The sequence below is a fragment of the Centrocercus urophasianus genome, unplaced genomic scaffold (genome assembly GCF_019232065.1).
Source record: "Centrocercus urophasianus isolate 14NV4802_14NV808 unplaced genomic scaffold, USGS_Curo_1.0 seq_31, whole genome shotgun sequence".
NCBI classification, from domain to species: Eukaryota; Metazoa; Chordata; class Aves; order Galliformes; family Phasianidae; genus Centrocercus; species Centrocercus urophasianus.
In genome coordinates this window covers 6,585,662-6,598,872 of record NW_024884878.1, presented here as the reverse complement: position 1 = coordinate 6,598,872, position 13,211 = coordinate 6,585,662, and the positions used below count along the sequence as shown (strand labels likewise).

Here is a 13,211-nt window from a genome sequence, read left to right as displayed (position 1 = left end):
AAAGCAGTAAAATCTGCGTGCTGGTGAAATTCCTTCAGCTAGACAAAAAAGAAAAGGATTTGACTGGGGGATTGGGGATTTGAGTGACCTTTCACATTGAAGAGTACACAGGATTTTGAGCTTCGCATTAGACTTCCTCATCCACAAAATGAAATGACCCACACATCACCAGCTGAGTAAACTGAAGAACAGCCTGGGAGCTTCATCCTTAATCTAAACGTAACACCAGCAGCACCACTGGTTTTACTGTCACCATTTTTCCTAAACACCCACTGAACAGGAGCTGTGTGAGCCTTGCTCCTGCGCAGCAGAGCTGAAGGGTTTTGGAAAACCAAAAGTAGAAGGACCAGATGAAACCGGTGCAGAACAGGCATCGTACTGAATCTGAGCAACCACAGCAGGATCTCATCATGTAAGAAACTCTCTTCTCAACCAGATGCCAATGTTTAAATTCAAGCTTCTTCAGGTTGACCCATTCCTCGTTCCACTCCCTGCAGTTCTCTGTGACACTCTTGGTAACTGCTCACACATACAAATTTTTTGCAACTCCTCCTGAACTTCCTGAACTTGTGCTCTCAGGGATACAGGACCGACACTGATGTCCTTATTTGCAATAAGAAGAATCTCCAGGGAACAGACAGAAACACTCAGGACTGTTTCATCTTGCTGAGGATCTCCCTTCCAAGAAATACACCAGAAATGAAAGTGAACTTTTTGCAGTTCATGAATGCATCTGTGAAGTTGCTGAGCACCTCTAGATTCAGAGAAGTCAAAGAAGATCGCAGTCCTAGAGTTCACTTTCTCTACCTTGTGCTCTTCTTCATTAAGTACATGTTCTGCCAAGCGTTTTCCATAGGCTCTGCTGCACTAAGGTGATCCTGTAAAATGCTAACCCTCCACGTTGCTTATGTTGTTTTCCTGAGCAGTGTGCTCAGGAGAGAGTTCAGGGTTTTGAAGGCTAAGATCTCGAACTATTAACACAAGGGCTTGTGCAGTGTAAAAAGAGTATCAAGAAATTTTGCTGACAAAAGCAAGAAAATTTTAGCACTAGCCATTGTGCAGACTTACCGATCATCTTGTGACTATTACATGCCCCCAGGGCAGTGGCACAGAACGTGGGGAACACGGAAATAACTTCCCCCTCTACTCATACTCCAAAGCTGTGCTCAGATTATGCATTTCGCCTCATCAAAGTGAAATGCTGGGCAGCATTTGTAGGTGCATGCATCACTGACAAAATCTAGCCTGCCTATCTGATCTCTGTGCATTCATTATCTCTCCTTCAGCACTCCAGTTGCACATACATGTCAGAATTTTGTGCATACACACTCCTTTGCAAAACTGGTGGGTTTTTTTCTTTGATTCTGAATTTTTGTCTTTTTTCTACATATGCGTGTGACACTAAATGAACACAACTGTGTGCTCAGTGCATTTAGGTGGATTTATTTTTAGATATACCTCCTAAAATGCCAAATCTATTAAGGGAAAAGAAATGCAGAAATGAACTTTTAAGTATTTATCAGGCCACCAGCAAGTTTTCAGAAGGCTGCCCCTATGTAACAATCTTCAATGCATTTGTTAAAATTTTGGAAGAGAGAAAACATAATTGGTTGTTTGAAATGTCCTTGAAGCCAAAATGTGCATTACTGAACTGCCAAAGCATGAGATACCTCCACCAGCTAAAATGAATCCAGCTGTCCGCCATCTCTCTTTCATATACTATCAAATTCACTTCCACATTTCAGAACTCTGTTTGTTGCATTGCCAAACATGACCAAATGTATGCATAAAACATAACACATATAATCATATACTTACAGAATAAAAAAACCACTAGCTGGACCTCCTTAAATCATGCTTTAAAAAATAAAAGTGTTCCACCAATTCAGTCCCATTCACTCCAGCATTCCTAGAGTGGCTGAAGGCCCTGCAGAATGGAACATAGAGTGAAGCCATTTTTAGCAACATTTACATCCTACACTAGCAACAGCACAAAAGATGCAGCAAGAATGAAGACCTGAGGGAAACACATCCTGAGTATTTGCCCATGGAAAGCTGTGCACGAACTTGGCTCTACATTCCTGCACTGTTTCAATGGGCCTGACACTAAATGTTTTCAAGCCTTTAGACCCCAATTGTCGTTGTCACTGAAGTAAAAATGAAGGTCTCCACTCTTACATTTCTATCACTGCAGTGTTGCACTTTCCTTTAACACAGGTATGACTGCAACCAGAACATGCACCATCAGATTTGCTCAGGAGACCTTGATGTAATACCCTTTGAAGCCAAAACTCCAGTGACTAAAGCAGACACTGAAGCAGACTCAAATGCCTATTTAATGAGTTTGCACTTACTTGAGGAACAGTGTCATTGCTGCCACTTCCCTGGATGAGAAAGAGCTTTAATCTCCATTCTCCAAGGAACTGGAACTGATTTAAATACACTTGTATGCTCATGATTCTTGTATCACTATCTTTGGTAGATGGCATTTTTTGGCTGAGTCACCTTTATCTCTGTCATAGCTGGATTCTTTTGCTTTGAGTTAATGTTTTGTCTGCCAAAATTTAATATAAGAAAAACAAAACAACGATAAACAACAGAACAACTGATTTAACATGCTCTGGCCCCACCAATATTTGCCAAGGAAACCATAGTGAGTGGGTATCTCTACTTACAGCAGGGCTTGCTCAAGGAGCAAGACTGACAGTTCTTCCCTAAAATGTTCTTTCCAGGGCTTTTCAAGTTGTGTTACACATCTGCAAAACGGCTTACTGGAGCTGTTTCTGGTCTGGGCTTATCTTTTTCCTGACAATGTCCAGTCAGTGTGTCCAAGCCACTGCTCAGAGATGGGCTAAGTGTGGCAAGGCAGTCAAGTCTCCAGGAAACAAGAGGAAGACCTAGTGCTCCGTTTCTCTTAATTCATCATCTCTCCTAAGTGCTAGAAATCCCCACCTTCACATTTAATGACTTCCAGCTAAGCACCATCCGCTGGCGCATGCTATGCTGGAGTGACAAGGGGCAGATGGTTTCTACAGCATCCAGCATCTCCAGTATCTTTGGCAACAGAACTCTGCTGATAGCACTGTCAAGGTGCACACAATGGCAGCACCACATGCTGTATGGTGCAACTGGTGCACCATGCACAGGAAGATGCCTGTGCATTAATTTGTTTTAGTAAGCAGTGGTAGAGAGTTTTGTTGTGGCCTCAAGTCAGTCTTAGCCACCTTTTATATTTTGCTGCCTCTGTATTCAAGCAAGAGATGTTTTAATGGAAGAACACATTTTCTGCCAAATCATTTCTGAAAAATATAATGCATAAGATTTTAAAGTGACGAGCATTTAAAAAAAAAATCAAAGCTTTCAGTTAGCTATCAGGGGCTTATACATCTTGGCTTGGCTCTTTTTGGTTGTTTACTCAAACATGTTCCAAAATTGCTTCTTCACAGCACTTCTCAGGATGGTCTGAATATAAAACCACACTGCATCAAACATCCCAGCATTTGCCTCAGCTTGTGGTTCACAACTATTCTCTGTTGAAGACAATGACCCACACACTTGGAAAATATTTAAAATACATAATTGCCTGCATTTGCAACAAAGTGTGTTTACTCTCCCTATTTATAGCATTATAACAAGGAGAGTCAAGCACACAGCCTAAAGGCAAGATGCTTTCCCTGGTCTTTCATTTTCCTGGAACTTCTTTTAACAGAAAGCCTGCAAGTAATTTACTAAAAAGAAAACAAGAATGTTATCACTGACTTACACACAAATTACAAAAGCCCAACTCTCCCATTTTCTTACTGCAAAAACAATGCCTTAAGTTCCTGCCCGGACAATCAACTACACCACGCTCTCCCTCACAGCAAACACAAGCAGACTCTCTTTGCCCATTAGTGACTTCACTATTCCAGATTTGGTTTGTATTTTTCAAATGTAGGTTTCCTCTCTGTTCAGGGCTCTTCTAAACTAAGGAAAATTGGAGTGGTGCAGCCTGTTAGCCATTTGGCTAAACAGCAAGAGTGAAACCACACCATTAACTGTCTGCACAGAATAGGGAGGCTGCTTTCTGCACAAAATTAGAGCAACCACAGCAACTCGGTGTTTCTGTGCAAGGATGAAACTGTGCTTTCTATATTAAAATTTATTTGTTTATCTTTTCTCATTTTTTTAGAATCACAGAGATTGTTTTGTACTTAAAATGATTTTCAAAGGACTTAATTCTCAGCAAAAATAACATGAAACTTCTATAGTGCATTTTCCAAAGGATCAATAATAACCCTAGCATCAGGGTGAGGTCCTGCCTTGAAATTTTCTTTTAAAATCCTCAAAAAAACATTGATCTATGACCTGGCTTATATCCAGCTGTACATAACAGACCACATGCAGTTGAGTCCCTAATAAAGTTCCTAGACAAGGTTTTGACGAGATGTAGAAGAAACAGGAAAAGGAAAGCTGCCCCAGAGATGAGCCAGGAAACACAAGTATTTGCATTCAGATTGTAGCCGGTCAGAAACACTGGGTAACATTCTGTCACCAGCAATCGGCGGATAAAGAAACTGCAAATGCTCCATCCAAATATTTGTTAATTTTTCTGTTAACCCTGGGGACATTTCTAGCTGCAGGCCTCTAACATATTATCATAACAGATCAGATTATCTAAAATTTGAATTGAATTTTAACGCAGACGATATCCTGAAACCACCCAGGGGTGCTTACTGAGGGTACACCAAGGAGGCTGAAGCCTTGTGATGCTGGGCCTGAGACCACGAGGGAGCAGGGTGCACAGCTGGACTTCTCCCAACATAAAAACCAGCGTGTGAGACACAGCACAATGCAGAGTTCAGTGGGACTAAAATTGTAAGGGCTTAAACATTTGTCCATGGAAAAGATCCCTTTGATCTTGGCTGGTTCAATCAACACAAGTCACAGTTCTTATAGGCATCGTGCAGCTAAAGGGATTGACAGGCACTGAGTGGGGTTTTCAGAGATCTCTACAGACATGTAAACAACTATAAAATCTCACCACGAGTGTTTAATGATCTGTCAAAGCTTCCTTCACACACCAAGTTCCAAAGCTTTGGCCAAAAGAGCTAAATTTGTGTTCTCATGCAAGCACAGTTCTTACAGCAGCACAACATTTGGCACGTGTAACATGGAAATACACAGATGGTGCGTAATTAAGAAACACAGAGAATGTTCAGAATATTCATGTTTTATTTACAAGATGCACTGGTGGCAGGCATGCAGAGGAAGATTTCTGAAGAAGAGTTCTAGCAAGGAGGACCCTCAAGAGACTCACTTATTTCTTCTTGAGATTTGAAAGCACAAATGCAGCCTTCAGACAACTGAAGTTCAGAACAACATGCTACTTAGGCTGAGGAATAGCATGAAGAGCAAATGAAAACAAGGCTATATCCTAGGCAATCAGTAAAAAGGAAGTAGGGTGCATAAGAAAAGCATAACAAGATATTTATGGCATTGTATTAATTTAATAAAATCTATTCTCATTACAATTCATTTATAGTGGATCTAGCCTACCAAATAGAAGAGGACACCCTTCCCAAATTACCCACTTCTGTTCAAATTGTTTTGCTTCGCAATTAGAGTGAGAAATGGCCACAGCCAAGATGCATGTTAGCAGAAACATCTGAATAAAAGCTATTGCAAGCAAGATAGTAACTTTTTTAAGGTACATACCCCAAAAGCACAACACTAACCTCTTTTAAGAAATGTATACAGATAAACTTCTTATTCTTTCCAAAGATAATGGAGGAAAAAGTTCAAAATATAAAACTTTCCATCTGTGGTATTGCAGACTTTTTGTTCTCTTGCCAATTAAAAGACAGGCAATAACCCAAAATATTTTCTAAAACACAGCAGGTTTCAAAGATATCAGAAGATATTTTACTATATCAACTTTATAGTGTTCCCAACTAATTATCTTCCATTATTGCATTTATTCCAGGCTTTGAATGGAGTTAATAGAAAATGTACAGTCATTGTATCATAAATAATAATAGTAATAATAAACCTTTATTCTATAAATGAGACAAAATGTCATGCCCAATGGTCATTCCATGGATACTGACATCAGTATCTAATTTCTGCTTTCTAAAGATACAAGCAACCTATTAGCAATTAATTACAAACACCAGAAAATATGTCACAAATAACTGAACAGCACAGTCCAGGTAGGACAAAGCTTTTGAATACATGCAATTACCAGTCTGATTTTTGTTTTTTTAGTAAGAACGCACACACTGGGTACCCAATCATCTAACTGTGCCACAGAGTGTGTTTGCTTTGCACTCACACTACAGACATAGCTTTTCATGCAGATTCAGCAGATATCTGGGCCTGTCTTTTTCAGAAGAACAAATCAGAACCTAGAAGGGCTGTTTTGGAATGACAGTGAGGAATGACACAGACCATTATTTACAAAGTAGAATTCAAACAAAAAAAAAAGAGAAAGCTTGGAAAGGAGCGTGCTGCCCTGTATAGAGGGAGTAAGCACACGTAGTTTCCCTGACCAGCCTGACATTGATTGGCAATGAGCTTGGACTACTTCATCCTCTCTCAGAAAGATCTGCTGCTGTCAGAACTGCTGATTAATTACTGTAACAGTGAGTCCAAAACAAGAACCCGCACTATGTGTTCTTGAATTAATGCCTTGAACCTCTCTGCTGGTTTCTAATTGTCTTTTTCCAATTGCAAAGTTCTACTAGTGGCACAAGGCTGACGGCGGCACAGTGAAAATTACTGCCACAAGCTCAGTGGTGGAAGTGTTGTTACCCTTCCCTGGATAGTACTTACAAAGTCTCTCCCAAGGTACTCTGTCCTTTAACCCTATTGCAGACTGCAAAATCCATATTCAGTGCTGAGAAAGAGCTGGAAAGACAATTCTCTGATGACTTGCACCAGAGCTAAACTTTGTGCTGATATGCAGTCATTTCACACTGAGAGCATTTTGCCTTTGCTTTGCATGCTCCTCGTTAAGCCACAGTGCCACATGCAAGGGAGCAGCAATGACCCACCAGATGCAAAGGACGGTCCCCATCCTCCCTTCTTCACTTGCACCTGCAGAAATGCAAGTAAAAAGTGCTTCTCAATGAGAAGGGCAGCAGCTCAGACTGCATACTATCACTGAAACCACCGACCAAGTGCCAGCCTTCCTGCTTTGCTCAGTTTCCTAACCCTGCTGATCCTGCCAGCTCAGTCTATAGTTTCAGTAGCGTTTGGCTACTGCATTTACACTCAAGGATTAGAGAGAGCTGGCAGGAATTCCATTACACACACAAAGCCAACAACAACACTGCAAACCAGTCCTCAGCATTGCAGCCCCCTGCACCGAGGCTCCACTTGCATGCCAAATACAAGGGTACATCTCCCTCGCTGTTGTGCAGAGGCACAGTGTGCCCCTATCCTAATGAGACACAGTTTTGGAAGCAACCTCTGACCTGCAGTCAGCTCTGGCAATCAAAAAAGAAATTGTGTAATCTTACAGGACACATTATACATCGCTTTGCAATCATCTGTTCTAATTAAACCACATTACTAGAGTGGAAACGTAAGCAGTGAAATGCTGCTTCTGGTGGGGCACGAACGCTATCACTTCTGCAAACATGCCTGTTTGTTGTCAGATTACAGCAACTAACGTCAGTGAAAACAACTGCACTGAAACAATGCACCCAATAGGCTTTGCAAAGTGCAAGCGATATCTGAGAAGTTTGGACATCTCAAATTATGTTTACAAAGGGCAAGCTCCACGTCACTGGCTGGGAGGAGTACAATCCAACGTTTCAGTGTGGTCCAGCAAAAATGCCAGAGACTGCACGGTAGAGGAGCAACATGGTGTGCACTTGGCGTGTACCTGGTAAACAACATAGGCTTGCAAGATATTCTCATCTACTAGTTGTAGGAAACAAAAGGATGACACACAGACAGTAACACCATCAAAAAAAGTCATTTGTGAGAGCACATGACTCCTGGGGAATAATTAGCACATTCTGACCAGATTTCCTGTCCTTAACTTGTCACTTCATAAAGCTTCAGCAGCAGCAGGAGACAGAATTGAGTGGCTGAGTTCCCCTTTAGGCATCCTTTATATCACTGCCCTTAGACCAGAACTTCTGATCAGAAGTTCAGAACTTAAGGCACGGTTGTCATTTTGGCTTGGAGTGGTCACCTTTGTTACAAACAGGTTTCATTCCAAATTGCACCAACACTGCACTACAGTTGACTCCAATCCTGCAGTCACTAGAGCAAGGAAAACACTCACTGATGTCACAGGAAATAACCTTACTATCTGCCAGACTGGAACAAATGGAATATTGGATACTTCTGAAACAGATATGAAGAAAAATAAAGCTTCAGAAGGCATTTCACAAGGCTTATGTTTAGGATAGCTGTGCAACATCAGAATAAATCTGCCAAAGACAAAAAAGGAAGAAATTAAAAACTTTTGGCTGCAAGCTTTTAAAAGATGATAGTGAAACAGCAGTCAGAAGATTTCTCCACAACACAGCTGTGCAAATTAAACATGTCATAGCACTGTGCTTGGTAACTAGCCATTAAATAAAAATCATACAAAAGTAAGGATTCTGGCTGTTCACGTCTGCAGTCTAGTTCAATGGATGGAGTAAGCAGAGGGGGATAAAAGAGCAATACCTACTACAAATGAATCATTCAACAGGCAGCGCTCATTCTGTGCCAGAAAGTAGAAGTCACGCTTGAGAGCCAACCCTGTGAAGACACAAGAAATGCAGGAGAAGCCCTCTCACTGCAATCCAATGCACAGAGATGGCTCAGACCATGGGCAAAGGCTGAGGGAGGCAGACAGGTGCTCATCACAGAAACACAGAGCAGATCTGAGCCAGAGCCAGGCAGCCGCCTGTGCTGGGCTTGGAGGAGCTGTATCACTTGGGAATCCCTGTTGTGGCACTGTCCTGTATGGAGAACTCTCAGATTTGTTATTTAATAACAACCAGCTCCTCCTGCTACCTGTGGGCTGTTTTCAACACTAGCAGTACACAATGTCTATTATATCAGCAAGTAACATTTAGAAAAAAATTACCTCGGAAATGAATGTCAGCAGAAACCTCCAAAAAGCGAAATGCAGAAATATTTTAAACAACTGTCCAGAAATAACACAAGTGGTAATGTTATCAGGAACTAAACTGCTGAGAGAGAGCAACAAGGTCACCGGCCTCTGTTCTAACAAGTTTCCACGGAAGGATAAAGACCAATTTTAATAACTATTAGGAAGTCCAGTCTTCATCTAAATCTCAAACTCACATAAGCTACTTGCCAGTTTCAGAAAGGCTTATGTGTGCCCATAACTGTCCCAGTGCTTCCTCAGCACATCTGGATGTCTCAGAGGCACCAGTGGTCCTGCCATTAGGCATAAAGGCACAGGGTAGCAAGTGAGATGCCAGTGGCAGAAGAGAGGGACTGGTAGAAGCTGAGGTAAAGGTTTCATGCCTGCTTTAACTCCACCAGCTCCATGCAGTCCCTGCACCCCCATGACACATGCTACACAGACAAGGGAGACTTCCAGTTGACCAAAGTCATATACCAGATGCAAAGTAATTCACAGTAATACACTCACTTGATTTTTCCTGCACCTCCTCACTCCTCCCATGCAAACCTGACACTTTGCTCAGAACACAGACAAGATGTATGTGACTATCTGCAGTCTGTAAATAGGGTGCATTTTGTTAAGGGTGCTGGAGCCACACAGCACAGAGGGAGAAGCAGGCAGCTCTCTTGGTTAGCAGCGCATGCATAAATGCCTGTAAGACTAAATTCATGGTGCCTACAGAATTTCTCAAACTAACCTTACCAAAGGATAATCAAGGAAGTTCTGAGACAATCTTCTTTGTTAACACTGAAGAAGAAGTTGGGAACAAGACAGGCCGTGGGTTTCATACATGCATATTTCAGCAGCAAAAGTTCCTTAAAGATTGCTCTTCCCAGCAGGTTGCAACCTCCCACTCCCAGCCCACTCAGCCCGAGCATGTACCACTGAGACCTTCACAAATGCAAAATGAACCAAACCAAAACAGAATTGTGTCAGAACAAACATTTTGTCTTTGCCCCAGGACACTGTCTGCCTGCCCCACTTACTCTGTGTTCTCCTAGCCTAACTACCAAAGGAAAGCCTAACTACCATGAGGAAAAGGGAAAAATACTTGTTTCTTTCATCAAATACAGACGTACTGCTTTCAGGCAAGCCAGGTAGCTCATGCTGTAGGTGCAGTGGAGCAGAGGAGGCTCATGTGTGCCATACACAGCCAGCTGTGTTTCCTGAAGAGCATCAGACAGCACTGGAGAGTTCTTCCATTTCCAGCATTTTTTTTTGTTCCCCTTTGGTTGCGTTGTCCCAATCTTCTGAAAAACTCCTTCAATCAATGACTAAGGTATCATTCCCCAAAATACGCTGATGAGTATTTTCCCCTACCAACACCAGAATAACCTACTGCTTTCCCCCTTTGTTTGGGAAGGCTATTTCTGTCTCTACCATCCTCCCCGCCTTTGGAAATGGGAGACCCAGGAAAGCAACCTGCAGGAGTGGGGTACTGCTAAACTATCAGGACAGCTCATACAGTTATGAAAACAGCCTATGAAACACAGGTTTGGTCCTTGCATTGATTTTTAATGGCAAAACTACAGCATTTGCAAAGAAAATTACTCAGAAAAACAGTAACGAAGTCACTGTTTACAAAGGCAAAGCTGTTCCAAGGCAACTCTTGCACAGAAAGTTCAGACAGAACCATGCTGCCCTCTCCACATGCAGACACAGTATCTGATACCAAGCAGATGGCAGTAGTATCAGGTGTCTTCTGCACACTTAAATATGATACAATAAATAATACACAACTAATGCAAAATATCAGTTTTGTTCTGCTCCTAGTTACTTGAGACTGTGCTGAATGCATTAACTTATCTCTAGCTAACTGCAATACATATGCCCAAACTCATCACTGAAGACTGAATTAAATTTCCTTGGCAGTAATATTATTACATATGCAGCGTATTTATCTAGTGCTGTCTTTTCTGTTTTGTATCTTAAGTGTCTTGAAAATGTAAAAGCAATTCGATGCCAACTCAAATAGTTTCCACTAGACAATCTAATGGGTCAAACCACGTGAAAAATGGTAATGCCAATTTCTTTTGTCAGTGCCCTGAAACCAGCAAAAAAAACCATAATACCCCAAAACCAAAGAATGTTTCTCAAACAGCATGTCATATCAACAGAAATTTTACTCTGACATTCTTCTGAATTCTACACAGTGTAATTATTAATACAGTGAAAATGTATACTTTTATTATTTTTGAGAAATTATCTTGCACAAGCAGTGAATAATTAAGCATTAAGTACCACAGCACGTAACGTAACCAGATAGGATTACACTTGCACAACAATCAGGAGGGAAAACTGCTATCCTCTGATGGCTGACAGTCATTCAAAGCAGCTAATAAACAGAAAAGGTGACTCAAGCATATAAAAATGACCTACATGACTTAATTTGCTTGATCTTCAGTAAAGACTCAACAACCCACATCATATGGAGTAGGTACTAATCGACAAGAGGCAGTAAGCCTGTGGAGCAGACGACTTTGGCAGCAGCCATGGGAGCTTGGGTCCAAATCTCCCATTTGCTGGCCAGCTGGAAGGGACCTTCCCACAACACAGCAATGCAAACCTCCACCTAAACTGATCACACAAGGATTTTTAATGGGACATCAGCCAGGACAAAAAGCCCACAGAAGAAGGAAGGAAAATCTGACTGCAACTCTGTAAGATAGAAAACCCACTCAAAGCCCAGAGAAGCAGCAGTTCATCCCCACAAAAGCTCCACCTCTCGACACAGCCAGGAATTCTCTATCTGTTTCCCTTCCCAAGGACAGCAAAGGCTGCACTAACTTTACAGGAAGTCTTACTACCTGCCAAGGGAATCTGATTGGCCCTTAAAGCTACTACTGAGTCCTACTGACTCAGCAAGGTAGTTCCAAGCCTTGACAATAAGGGCTGGGTCAAAACTGTGTTTGAGCAAAGTGACCGGTTCTCTCTTTCACAATGGACACTCAAGAGCTAGACGTAGATGCTCTGCCATCTCCTCACCTTGGCCACAATACAGTCTCTCTCAATGAACCTAGGAAGGAAGTGGAATTTGCACTGGCCATACCACTGTGATCTGAAGTGATGGCATCTGTCAATAAAAAACAAGTGAAAAAGAACAAAAAAGTGCTGGCAACTCCACTGGAACATGTCAGCAGCCCTTAGTAGGGAGAAAGAGATTTCAGATGAAATGGATATATAAAAAGACACATATAATACAGTATTACAGATCTACCTTCAGTTGTACCAGCAGGAACAAGAAAACCTGGCTTGTTGCACTGCAAAGTGTTGGCAGGTGGTGAAACTCACAAGTAGAGGCAGCCAAGGAATGACATCAACCAGCTGATGTCTAAATGTCTCCACTCAAACTTTCTGCTTTTTAATTGCACAACACAGTAGCACTGCATCAATACTAATAAAGTACAACAGAGCAATTTGCTCAGTTCTGATCTCCTTGATTAGCATGTTCCTCACGCCCAGTGTGAACTCAAAGCCATGGGCAGAGCACTGACAAAAGTGTATGGCCATGAGGGAAGGAAATCACCACCTCTCGCTGAAGGAGCAGGAACAATTTATACTCCAGAATAAAAGCGTATCACTGAGCCAAAAGGGCAAGACCTGAGATTTTAAAATGTACATAAAGACACAAGACTCATCCCAGACTGTGTCATAAAGCCTACTGAAGTGGCTCCAGGCTTTTACTTTCCCCATCTTAATCTTCACAGGATTATCACAGGTAAATACTTCTGCACCAGCTAAATGGTCTGTAAACTAAGCTAATCAAACACAGTGGAGCAGTTTAATCAGTATCTAGGAGGTCAGTAGAGGCAAAGACAGTTTTGGAGATGCTAGTCTGAAAAGAGGTCACCTACCTTTACAGGGTTAATGATCTAATGGGAATGTTAGCAACAACAAAAAGGAAAAGGAAAGGGAAAAGAAAAGGGAAAGGGAAAGGGAAAGGGAAAAAGGAAAAAGGAAAAAGGAAAAAGGAAAAAGGAAAAAGAAAAGGGAAAGGAAAAGGGAAAAAGGAAAAGGGAAAAAGGAAAAGGAAAAGGAAAAGGAAAAGGAAAAGGAAGAAGAAAAAGGAAAA

General features: G+C 41.6%; 1 protein-coding gene across 5 annotated transcripts in view; it reads right to left on the bottom strand.

Annotated features, from left to right (window-relative positions):
* The window catches only part of KIAA1958 (KIAA1958 ortholog), a 62,358-nt gene that overhangs the window by 42,047 nt on the left and 7,100 nt on the right, over positions 1 to 13,211 (bottom strand). For 2 of the 5 annotated variants that reach the window (XR_006170641.1, XR_006170640.1), the window contains one exon: positions 1,819 to 1,927. The exons of the other annotated variants lie outside the window; for them this stretch is intronic. The gene's annotated coding sequence lies outside the window, so the exon portion shown is untranslated. The remainder of the gene's footprint in view (positions 1 to 1,818; positions 1,928 to 13,211) is intronic. 5 annotated transcript variants of the gene reach the window in all.